Source organism: Schistocerca cancellata, chromosome 2 (assembly GCF_023864275.1).
Source record: "Schistocerca cancellata isolate TAMUIC-IGC-003103 chromosome 2, iqSchCanc2.1, whole genome shotgun sequence".
NCBI classification, from domain to species: domain Eukaryota; kingdom Metazoa; phylum Arthropoda; class Insecta; order Orthoptera; family Acrididae; genus Schistocerca; species Schistocerca cancellata.
In genome coordinates, this window is record NC_064627.1 from 676,439,332 (window position 1) to 676,452,679 (window position 13,348).

The window sequence follows — 13,348 nt, forward strand, 5'->3', positions numbered from 1 at the left end:
AAATACTTGTTTCCACAATGGTGACAGAAAAGAAATTTTCGAGATGGTCTGACGTTCCTGACTCGATTTGGTATAACAGAATAAAAAATTGTGCGAAAACTAAAACCACCAGTTCAAGTGAGTAATCGAGCTACTTTCTTGGTGGACATGAAGTTGTGATTCTATAATTTCGTGGCTATTTTTTATTTTATTATCATGTAGCCTTTCTATGTCCATTTACTGACTTAATTATATTTTAATATTGTTGCCATTTTGACAGACACTAATACAAAATGTACTAGCAATTGAAAGATCTAAATGTAAGAAAGTGTCCACACCATATGTCCTTCATATTGTATTGATAAAAAGTGTCTTAGTTACTAACTTGTGTTTATTCCTCAGAACCTGTGAACAATGTCAACGTACCCCAGCACGTGTGCCAACTTGTCCCGCATGTGGGGTAAACTGGCATAGATGTAATGTTATAGTAAACTTCTTTTTTCTAATTCAGCATGGAATTCTAACAAGGGAACCTCCCCATCGCACCCCCGTCAGATTTAGTTATAAACTGGTACAGTGGATAGGCCTTGAAAAACTGAACACAGATCAATCGAGAAAACAGGAAGAAGTTGTGTGGAACTATGAAAAAAAAAATATACAAACTGAGTAGTCCATATGAACATAGGGAACATCAATGAGAATTTAATCGCAGGAGCATCGTGGTCTCGTGGTTACCGTGAGTAGCTGCGGAACGAGAGGTCCTTGGTTCACGTCCTCCTTCGACTGAAAATTTTACTTTGTTTATTTTCGCAAAGTTATGATCTGTCCGTTCGTTCATTGACGTCTCTGTTCACTGTAATAAGTTTAGTGTCTGTGTTTTGCGATCGCACCGCAAAACCGTGCGATTAGTAGACGAAAGGACGTGCCTCTCCAATGGGAACCGAAAACATTTGATCGCAAGGTCATAGGTCAACCGATTCCTCCACAGGAAAACACGTCTGATATATTCTATACGACACTGGTGACGGCATGTGCGTCACATGACAGGGATATGTTGTCGACCCACCTAACTTGTACACTTAGCGAATGGGTAAAAAGATTCTTCTACCTTGCCCGATTTAGGTTTTCTTGTGGATGTGATAATCAGTCCCAAAAAAGTGATGAAAACATAAGAGTTTGTCACATAAACTGAAAATAAAAAAATCAAACCTTTCACTCGAGGGAAGACTTGAAGCGAGGACCTCTCGTTCCGTAGCTGCTCTCGCTAACCACGGGACCACGGCGCTCCTTGACTCTCATTGTCCTTGATGTTACCTATCTTCGGATGGACTACTCAGTTTGTATATTTTACTAATTTTTTTCATAGTTCCACACAACTTCTTCCTGTTTTCTCGATTGATCTGTGTTCAGTTTTTCGAGGCCTATCCACTGTGCCAACTTATAACTAAATCAGAGGGGGGTGCGATAGGGAGGTTCCCTTGTAAATAGCCTAGTAAATAGCCAAGGGATACCACTATCTGCAGCATCGATCATATAAGCGGAAAGAACTATAGGAAAGGATAGAAAAATCGTAAAGTAAAAACTAGCCCCGTCTCCTATATGGAAAGTGTACTCTTTTTCGGATTCCAAAATATGGCAAACATAGCTGCAGGGTCCACATTTCTCGTGCTGTGACGTACTCCCCAGGTTCGGCGAGGTAGTCGCGGGTCCCTGTCCCTGGCCCCAGCCGGCCCAGAGCAGAGGCTTTCCCGTCCCGTCCCGCATGGCGGGTCACGTGACCCAGCTGGTCTCATTTGGCGGCACGCGACCCGCAGCCCGCACCCGCCACTCCAACAGCGCCGTTCTCTGCAACAGCTCGTCAGATAAATGGCCGCACGTGGTCACCGGTCCAGGGGGTTGCTTTCTTCGAGTCAGGGTGCTTTTCACACGCCTCCTATCGAGACAAGAAACCACTCAACTAGTTTGGCCCTGTGGCGCAACGGATAACGCGTCTGACTACGGATCAGGAGGTTCCAGGTTCGAATCTTGGCAGGGTCGTTCTTTTTTTTCCCTTCGGCACTACTCGCGTGGCGATGTCTTCTGCAAGTCCATTCAAAAAAGTTGTCAGTAGAAATACGAGAAACTGAAAACTTTCGTGACCGGTTAACTGATAAAACTAGAACAAATCGAAATTTTAAATTATATCTTTAAATGGAAATGTATAATGGGCAGTCAAACGAAAATGAGAAACGGAAGAAAGTAATTAAACTGTTTATTATTTCAACAGTAACTGCCGTAACCGTTAATGCATTTATTCCATAGTAACACAATATGGTCAATGCCTTCATGGTGATTCGTATGCATCTACATAACAACTCTGCAATTCAAAATTAAATGCCTGGCAGAGGGTTCATCGAACCACCTTTAAATTACTTCTCTACTGTTCCACTTTCGAACAGCGCGCTGGAAAAATGAACACTTAAATCTTTTTGTGTGAGCTCTGATTTCTATTATTTTGTTATGATGATCATTCCTTCATATGTAGGTGGGTGCCAACAAAATATTTTCACACTCTGAGGAGAAAGTTGGTGATTGAATTTCATGAGAAGGTCCTGCCGCAGCGAAAAACGCCTTTGTTTTAATGATTACCACCCCAATTCGTGTATCATATCCGTGGCACTCTCTCCCCTATTTCGCCAAAATGCAAGACAAGCTGCTCTTCTGTAAACTTTTTCGAAGCCCTCCGTCAATCTATCTGATTTCTCTGCCTCGTGATGACTGGGTGTTGTGTGATGACCTTAGGTTAGTTAGGTTTAAGTAGTTCTAAGTTCTAGGGGACTGATGACCATAGATGTTAAGTCCCATAGTGCTCAGAGCCAATCTATCTGATGAGGATCCCATATCCCACAGCAGAAATTGTAAATTTGTGATAAGACCAAACTGCTTAGGTCATCGGTTTCTAAGCTTAAACACTACTCAATCTAACTTAAACTAACTTACGCTACGGACAACACACACACCCATGCTCGAAGGAGGACTCGAACCTCCGACGGCGGCAGCCGCTCGGACCGTGACAAGACGCCTGAAAAAATGGTTCAAATGACTCTGAGCAATATGGGACTTAACATCGGAGGTCATCAGTCCCCTAGAATTTAGAACTACTTACACCTAACTAACCTAAGGACATTACACAAATCCATGCCCGAGGCATGATTCGAACCTGCGACCGTAACAGTCGTGCGGTTCCGGACTGAAGCGCCTGGAACCGCTCGGCCACCGCGGCCGGCCAACACGCCTGAGACCGTGCTGCTACCCCGCGCGGCCCACAGCAGAACTCCGGAAGAGGACGGACAAGTGCAGTGTGCACAGTGTCTTTACTACACCTGTTACATTTTTTAAGTGTTTTGCTAATAAATCGCAGCTTATGGTTTGCTTTCCCCACAACCTTATCTGTGTGATCGTTCCAGTTTAATTGTAAGCCCCAAGTATGTAGTTGAGTTTACGGTCTTTTGGTTCGTGTGTTTTATCCTTCCGTTTAGTACTCACACTTTTCATGATTTAGAGTCAATTGCCGCTTTTCGCACCATAATAATATCTTGATAAATCGTTTCGAAACTTTTTGATCATCTAATCGCTTTCTACGACGGTAATCGACAGCATCATTTGCAAACAATCTAAGAGGGTTGTTCAGATTGTCTCCTAAATCAGACCAGGAACAACAGAGGACCTATAACACTTCCTTGGGAAATGCCAGATGTTATTTCTGTTTTACTCGGTGGCTTTCCGTCAGCTGTTACGAACTGTGACCTTTCTGACTGGAAATCACGAATCCAGTCACACAACTGAGACGATGCTCCGTAGGCAGGCAAATTAGTTAGAAGTCGCTTGAGAGGAACGGTGTCAGTCTAAAAATATGGAATCAGTTTGACGTCCCCTGTTGATAGCACTCATCATATCGTGAGAATAAATAGCTAGTTGTGTTTCACAAGACACAGACGAATCGAGTTCTATTGTCAAACCAATTCTGTGAATGAAGCCGTATTGTCCTTTACGGTCATGCCAACACAATGGTGTTTATCACAAGTAGAGGTCGCTTTCCGTAATCTGATGTTTGCTCGTTGCTGCATATGATCTTCTACTCACTGATTCCACACACACAAGTAAAAGTAAGCATGAATGTAAGGCCGCTGTGGCCGAGCGGTTCTAGGCGCTTCAGTCTGGAACCGCGTGACCACTACGGTCGCAGGTTCGAATCCTGCCTCGGGCATGGATGTGTGTGATGTCCTTAGGTTAGTTAGGTTTAAGTAGTTCTAAGTTCTACGGGACTGATGATCTCAGATGTTAAGTCCCATAGTGCTCAGAGCCATTTGAACCATCTGAACCAAGTAGGTTTTTGTGTAGAAAAATTAAAAGAAGAATGAAATTGTGAAAATACGGTGTTTATATCGTGTGCAAGATGCCGAGAAAGTTACTGCTTCTACAACCACATCTACATCTACATCTACATACATCCTCCGCAAGGCACCGTATGGCAGGGGGTACCTTGTACCATACGATGAATATTACCTCACCTCGTGTAAATTATTACCTGTAAAGAAATGACAGTATCTGATTTTATAAACGAAGTTCTCGGGTACACGTTACATTTCCTTCCTGAAAATTTATTTGCTGTCCTAAATATTCTTTGCCTTTCCTTTTCACGCCTTTTATGGGGATATTAATAAATATAATATAGACCCAAATAGCATTATTTCGGTTTATTTGCAATGTAAATCAAGTAAACATTCGAAATTGAAGAAAAGCTTCCGGAAAGGGACTCGACACATCGACCCTCGGATTACTGTTCTGTACTCTTTCTGTTGCACCAATCGCTGCCGGGACCTATGTTATCATAAGTGGCACGTGCATCGTCCGACCAGCGCCGAAAACATATGCTATTGTTTCTAAAAGCACGGCCATCTGGAGGCCCCACTTGTGTCACTTTTGTTTCTGGCGAAGCCCTGCGTATAACCATAAATCTTGACGAAACCGGCGATGACGAGTAGGCATGGTCCCCTTATTACTCTCTTCCCCCATCATCCCCTGGTGAACTAACGCTTCGTCTCTAATGACCTCGAGGATAAATTGTTCTTTCTCACAAAGTAAACTACTTATATGTCGTTACAACACAGTGGGTTTTAATAATAATCAAACCAAGAGATCAAAATTTAGTATATAGGCCTACATAAGTGAAAATGTCACTAGTGGCGTTTCCTTTCATACTGAATAAATTGAGTCTTGGTGTTTATCGGTGGAGATCACCATGAGCCAATTCACGTATCCTGTGCTATAAGAAGCAGATTCCAAGGCAGTTTGTCGCATTCGCTGTCCTGCGTAAAGCCATGACTTCCGAAGACCATACAAGGGACATGCTGTAAGGAATAAGAAGGAGACGTCTATCTTGTACTCAGGCAGTGCGTAAGCTTCTGACCATGTTTCATCATCCTTCCAAGTTCACCGTGCAAAGATGTGTGTCTCATAATAAAATTCAGTCCTCAGTTGCACAGATATTTATTATTACGTATTTCGCTGTACCGGTTTCAACAAATTAATCTGTCATCTTCAGAAGCCTCCAAAATTTGCGATATTATAAATCACCAGACTTTGGCTATACATTTACGTAAAGAATAGAAAATATATCACCGAAAGTTACTTACGAGGAAAACTCCTCATCGCACCTCCCCCCCCCCCCCCCCCTCAGATCTAGTGGTAAAATGGCCCCTTCAAAATTAGAACACATATCAAGCATGAAAACAGGAAAAGGAATACTGAACTGTGAAAAAGCTTAAGATGTGCAACATCGAGCGAGCTGGAATAGCCCTGTCGTCATGGTTATGTTGTCACGGTTTTGGACTGTGACTGGGGAAATCTGTGGTCAGTTCTCACTCATGACCCACTTTTTTTTTCAAAAAATTATGAACTGTCCCTCCGCTCATTGACGAGTCTGTTCTCCCTCTGTAGTCCTGGCAATAGTCATACTATACGTTGGTTACAGAATATGAGTCATGTGGTAAGAATATACACTCCTGGAAATGGAAAAAAGAACACATTGACACCGGTGTGTCAGACCCACCATACTTGCTCCGGACACTGCGAGAGGGCTGTACAAGCAATGATCACACGCACGGCACAGCGGACACACCAGGAACCGCGGTGTTGGCCGTCGAATGGCGCTAGCTGCGCAGCATTTGTGCACCGCCGCCGTCAGTGTCAGCCAGTTTGCCGTGGCATACGGAGCTCCATCGCAGTCTTTAACACTGGTAGCATGCCGCGACAGCGTGGACGTGAACCGTATGTGCAGTTGACGGACTTTGAGCGAGGGCGTATAGTGGGCATGCGGGAGGCCGGGTGGACGTACCGCCGAATTGCTCAACACGTGGGGCGTGAGGTCTCCACAGTACATCGATGTTGTCGCCAGTGGTCGGCGGAAGGTGCACGTGCCCGTCGACCTGGGACCGGAGCGCAGCGACGCACGGATGCACGCCAAGACCGTAGGATCCTACGCAGTGCCGTAGGGGACCGCACCGCCACTTCCCAGCAAATTAGGGACACTGTTTCTCCTGGGGTATCGGCGAGGACCATTCGCAACCGTCTCCTCGAAGCTGGGCTACGGTCCCGCACACCGTTAGGCCGTCTTCCGCTCACGCCTCAACATCGTGCAGCCCGCCTCCAGTGGTGTCGCGACAGGCGTGAATGGAGGGACGAATGGAGACGTGTCGTCTTCAGCGATGAGAGTCGCTTCTGCCTTGGTGCCAATGATGGTCGTATGCGTGTTTGGCGCCGTGCAGGTGAGCGCCACAATCAGGACTGCATACGACCGAGGCACACAGGGCCAACACCCGGCATCATGGTGTGGGGAGCGATCTCCTACACTGGCCGTACACCACTGGTGATCGTCGAGGGGACACTGAATAGTGCACGGTACATCCAAACCGTCATCGAACCCATCGTTCTACCATTCCTAGACCGGTAAGGGAACTTGCTGTTCCAACAGGACAATGCACGTCCACATGTATCCCGTGCCACCCAACGTGCTCTAGAAGGTGTAAGTCAACTACCCTGGTCAGCAAGATCTCCGGATCTGTCCCCCATTGAGCATGTTTGGGACTGGATGAAGCGTCGTCTCACGCGGTCTGCACGTCCAGCACGAACGCTGGTCCAACTGAGGCGCCAGGTGGAAATGGCATGGCAAGCCGTTCCACAGGACTACATCCAGCATCTCTACGATCGTCTCCATGGGAGAATAGCAGCCTGCATTGCTGCGAAAGGTGGATATACACTGTACTAGTGCCGACATTGTGCATGCTCTGTTGCCTGTGTCTATGTGCCTGTGGTTCTGTCAGTGTGATCATGTGATGTATCTGACCCCAGGAATGTGTCAATAAAGTTTCCCCTTCCTGGGACAATGAATTCACGGTGTTCTTATTTCAATTTCCAGGAGTGTATTACCATCGCAAGTAAAAATTATGAATAGCGAGAGCAGGCGAGATGCTGCATAGACCTCTCATAGAAATGGGTGTGAACTATGTTACAACAATGCGATTCAAGATTCAAAACTTCCAAAACGGAACGCAAGAGTCATAACACGTGGTACTTGTGTAGAACAAACAGGACGTCTCTTTCTTACACCTCGATGTTGCAAACGGACGCTACGCCACGACACAGACGCAAATTTGAATACAGTGAACAGGCACGTCAATCACCGGGCGGACAGTTTATAATTTTGTAGGAAAAAAAAGGAACCGAGCGAGGATGATTTACACACGGATCTTACCGTTCGGAGACCAACACTGTGACCACATAACCACGGCACTATTCAAATGCGCTCGATGTTGCACATCCTGAACTTCGACCTTTCATTTTTTCTATTTTGCTCCTTTTTCACAGTTCACAACGCCTTCTTCCTGTTTTCACACTTGATCTGTGTTCAGTTTCTGACGGGCTATCCACAGGGTCATCTTACCACAAAATCTGAGGTGGTCGCGATGGGGAGTTTCCGTTGTTAGTACTGGTTTAGCAGATGTCAATATGTTCTTCATAGTCAACGGCCTTGCCTCCGTGGTAACACCAGTTCCTGTCAGATCTCCGACGTTCAGCGCTGTTCGGCTTGGCTAGCACTTGGCTGGGTCACCGTCCGGGTCTGCCGAGCGCTGTTGGCAAGCAGGTTGCACCCAAACCTTGTGAGGCCAAATAAGGAGCTACTTCACTGAAGTAGCGGCTCTGGTCAGGAGCACGGTATGCTGACCACATGCCCCTCCATTTCGGCATCCAATGGCGCCTATTGGCGGAGGATGACACGGCGATCGCCGGTACCGTTGGGCCTTAGGAGGCCCGTTCGGACGGAGAGAGAGCGAATATGGTCTTCACAGAAGCGTGATGCCGTTCCATGTCCAAAACCGTACATATTGTATGTGAAGATTGTAAACAGAGATTGACACGTTGATAAATTACAGTAAATGGATCCACATCTATGTAAATGCTAAGCTGTTGTGTCAGCATCAAAGAACGTGAATAAAAGGATACAAAAACTACAACTAAGATATGTAAGGACGTTATACAAGGTGTTACAAAAAGGTACGGCCAAACTTTCAGAAAACATTCCTCACACACAAATAAAGAAAAGATATTATGTGGACATGTGTCCGGAAACGCTTAATTTCCATGTTAGAGCTCATTTTAGTTTCGTCAGTATGTACTGTACTTCTTCGATTCACCGCCAGTTGGCCCAATTGAAGGAAGGTAATGTTGACTTCGGTGCTTGCGTTGACATGCGACTCATTGCTCTACAGTACTAGCATCAAACACATCAGTACGTAGCATCAACAGGTTAGTGTTCATCACGAACGTGGTTTTGCAGTCAGTGCAATGTTTACAAATGCGGAGTTGGCAGATGCCCATTTGATGTATGGATTAGCACTGGTCAATAGCGTGGCGCGGTACGTTTGTATCGAGACAGATTCCCAGAATGAAAGTGTCCCGACAGGAAGACGTTCGAAGCAATTAATCGGCGTCTCAGGGAGCACGGAACATTCCAGCCTATGACTCGCGACTGGGGAAGACCTAGAACGACGAGGACACCTGCAATGGACGAGGCAATTCTTCGTGCAGTTGACGATAACCCTAATGTCAGCGTCAGAGACGTTGCTGCTGTACAAGGTAACGTTGACCACGTCACTGTATGGAGAGTGCTACGGGAGAACCAGTTGTTTCCGTACCATGTACAGCGTGTGCAGGCGCTATCAACAGCTGATTGGCCTCCACGGGTACACTTCTGCGAATGGTTCATCCAACAATGTGTCAATCCTCATTTCAGTGCAAATGTTCTCTTTACGGATGAGGCTTCATTCCAACGTGATCAAATTGTAAATTTTCACAATCAACATGTGTGTTCTGATGAGAATCATAACACAATTGTGCAATCACGTCATCAACACAGATTTTCTGTGAACGTTTGGGCAGGCATTGTTGGTGATGTCTTGATTGGGCCCCATGTTCTTCCACCTACGCTCAGTGGAGCACGTTATCATGATTTCATACGGGATACTCTACCTGTGCTGCTAGAACATGTGCCTTTACAAGTATGACACAACATGTGGTTCATGCACGATGGAGCTCCTGCACATTTCAGTCGAAGTGTTCGTACGCTTCTCAACATCAGATGACCGATGGATTGGTAGAGGCGAACCAATTCCATGGCCTCCAAGCTCTCCTGACCTCAATCCTCTTGACTTTCATTTATGGGGGCATTTGAAAGCTCTTGTCTACGCAACCCCGGTACCAAATGTAGAGACTCTTCGTGCTCGTATTGTGGACGGCTGTGATACAATACGCCATTCTCCAGGGCTGCATCAGCGCATCAGGGATTCCATGCGACGGAGGGTGGATGCATGTATCGTCGCTAACGGAGGACGTTTTGAACATTTCTTGTAACAAAGTGTTTGAAGTCACGTTGGTACGTTCTGTTGCTGTGTGTTTCCGTTGCATGATTAATGTGATCTGAAGAGAAGTAATAAAATGAGCTCTAACATGGAAAGTAAGCGTTTCCGGACACATGCCCACATAACATATTTTCTTTCTTTGTGTGTGAGGAATGTTTCCTGAAAGTTTTGCCGCACCTTTTTGTAACACCCTGTATATAATACATTTGAAAAACATGGCACATAGTTCTAATATCTAAAAGGAATGGGCTAATTTTCACGTCTTATAAGAGGTGTTATAGAATCAAAATAGTGTCTATTTTTCAATGCAAGCTGGTCATTCAACAAATCTTTCGGGTTTAGGTAGGAATATTTACTTATTTCAAATTCTTTTATAAGGTTCATTTTGTAGCCCTTGTCAACTGCCTGAAAATTTCCATCTTAAACCACAATGGAGGAGGAAGAATATGTTTCTCGGTTTAGAGATGTTCAGCAATGACCTGCATGAATTCTCACCGACTTCGTTGAGCGTGTGCTCAGGAAATCGGGTCTTAAATGCCCTCCCTGTCCGTCCTATACAAACAATTAGACATATATTACAAGTATTTTATATACCCAGATTTGAGATATTTTTCAGTTGGAGGTTTCTCATTATGTTTAAAGAGCAACCTGGTGAGGAGGAGTGTAAAGGAGTTTATGTTATTGTTGGTTTTATTTTTATAAAGTTTCTGTACGAGGCTTGCTTGATATCCATTTTTGGTGGCTATATAGGCTACTTTAAGTTATTAAGTTCATTAGCAGTAGCACAAGCGGTTAGGGGCACCTCAATAATATCATCGATAACAGGGTGAAAGGACGCCGATTTATACTGAAAGGGGTGACAAGAAGAAGCATAAATGATGTTACCTGATTTGGCGAGTTTTCTGTAAAGATTAAAGTTAATTTTACCGTGCACTAAATGCAGGTTCCGGTCCAGAAAGCTAAGTTTTTTGTGTTGATCTTCTATTTCATACGTAAATTTGATTTTAAGATGGGAGCAGTTCATGAACTCACTACAAGATTTCACGTCCTTCGTCTGCATCTACATCTACATCTATATTTTTACTCCGCAAGCCACCCAACGGTGTGTGGCGAAGGGCACTTTACATGCCACTGTCATTACCTCCCTTTCCTGTTCCAGTCGCGTATGGTTCGCGAGATGTTCGACTGCCGGAAAGCCTCCGTGCGCGCTCGAATCTCTCTGATTTTACATTCGGGATCTCCTCGGGAGGTATAAGTAGGGGGAAGCAATATATTCGATACGTCATCCAGAAAAGCACCCTCTCGCAACCTGGACAGCAAGCTACACCGCGATGTAGAGCGCCTCTCTTGCAGAGTCTGCCACTTGAGTTTGTTAAACATCTCCATAACGCTATGCCGCTTACCAAATAACCCTGTCACGAAACGCGCCGCTCTTCTTTGGATCTTCTCTATCTCCTCTGTCAACCCGACCTGGTACGGATCCCTCACTGATGAGCAATACTCAGGTATAGGTCGCACGAGTGTTTTGTAAGCCACTTCCTTTGCTGATGGACTACATTTTCTAAGGACTTTCCCAATGAATCTCAACCTGGCACCCGCCTTACCAACAGTTAATTTTATATGATCAATCCACCTCAAATCGTTCCGTACGCATACTCCCAGATATTTTACAGAAGTAACTGGTACCAGTGTTTGTTCCGCTACCATATAATCGTACAATAAAGGATCCTTCTTTCTATGTATTCGCAATACACTGCATTTGTCTATGTTAAGGGTCAGTTGCCACTACCTGCACCAAGCGCCTCCGCTGCAGATGTTCCTGCATTTCGCTGCAATTTTCTAATGCTGCAGCTTCTCTGTATACTACAGCATCATCCGCGAAAAGCCGCATGGAACTTCCGCCAATATCTATTAGGTCATACTCCTTTCAGTACAATGGTGGTAGCTCTAATAAAATGTGAAAATTAGCCCATTCCTTTTGCGTATTAGAACTTCGTGCCATGGTTTCATATGTATTATATTTAACTCCCTTGTATACCTTACTTATTCTTTTTATATGTTCCTTGCTGCTGACACATCAGCTTGACATGTACGTAGATGTGATTTATTTACTGTAAATTGTCGACTGTCAGTCTCTTTTTACAATAATCATACAATACAGTATGTACAGTTAGGGATATGTCATGGCATAATGTTTCTGTGAAGAAGATATTGACGTTTGCTAGAAATACTATGTAACTTCCTGTAACACACTTATTATAATTTACATAATTGTATGGCCAATGTCCAATGCTTTATAATATCCCTAATTTTGTAGCCTTCTGAAGACAAGAAATTAATTTTTCGAAACAAGTAAATCGAAATAAAAATAGCTGTGGAACTGAGGACTGAATTTCATTCTAAGAAATACACTGCAGTTGGTGGCAAAACAACAACTGGGAATAAAATTTTAAAAATATGTGTGTGCCTCAGTAGCATGGGTCGCTAGATTTCACAACAGTTTTTATAATTTATTTTTGTTGTTGTGATTTAGATACATTGCAGCCCATTAAAACTGCGCTCTTCTCACAAACAAGTAACATAAGATTCGTGAATGGGAAACTCGCTGCATAATCTTTCGTTATAACACAGAATGTACAGGGTGTTTCAAAAATGACCGGTATATTTGAAACGGCAATAAAAACTAAACGAGCAGCGATAGAAATACACCGTTTGTTGCAATATGCTTGGGACAACAGTACATTTTCAGGCGGACAAACTTTCGAAATTACAGTAGTTACACTTTTCAACAACAGATGGCGCTGCAAGTGATGTGAAAGATACAGAAGACAACGCAGTCTGTGGGTGCGCCATTCTGTACGTCGTCTTTCTGCTGTAAGCGTGTGCTGTTCACAACGTGCAAGTGTGCTGTAGACAACATGGTTTATTCCTTAGAACAGAGGATTTTTCTGGTGTTGGAATTCCACCGCCTAGAACACAGTGTTGTTGCAACAAGACGAAGTTTTCAACGGAGGTTTAATGTAACCAAAGGACCGAAAAGCGATACAATAAAGGATCTGTTTGAAAAATTTCAACGGACTGAGAACGTGACCAACGAACGTGCCGGAAATGTACGGCGACCGCGTACGGCAACCACAGAGGGCAACGCGCAGCTAGTGCAGCAGGTGATCCGACAGCGGCCTCAGGTTTCCGTTCGCCGTGTTGCAGCTGCGGTCCAAATGACGCCAACGTCCACGTATCGTCTCATGCGCTGGAGTTTACACCTCTATCCGTACAAAATTCAAACGCGGCAACCCCTCAGCGCCGCTACCATTGCTGCACGAGTGACATTCGCTAACGATATAGAGCACAGGATTGATGACGGCGATATGCATGTGGGCAGCATTTGGTTTACTGACGAAGCTTATTTTTAC

The 13,348-nt window shown here is 44.6% G+C and overlaps 1 non-coding gene across 1 annotated transcript; it reads left to right on the plus strand.

Moving 5' to 3' along the window:
- The first annotated feature begins 1,943 nt into the window (after positions 1-1,943).
- Positions 1,944-2,016, plus strand: Trnar-acg (transfer RNA arginine (anticodon ACG)). The gene has a single exon. It is a non-coding gene; the product is annotated as a tRNA-Arg (tRNA).
- Positions 2,017-13,348: the final 11,332 nt, after the last annotated feature.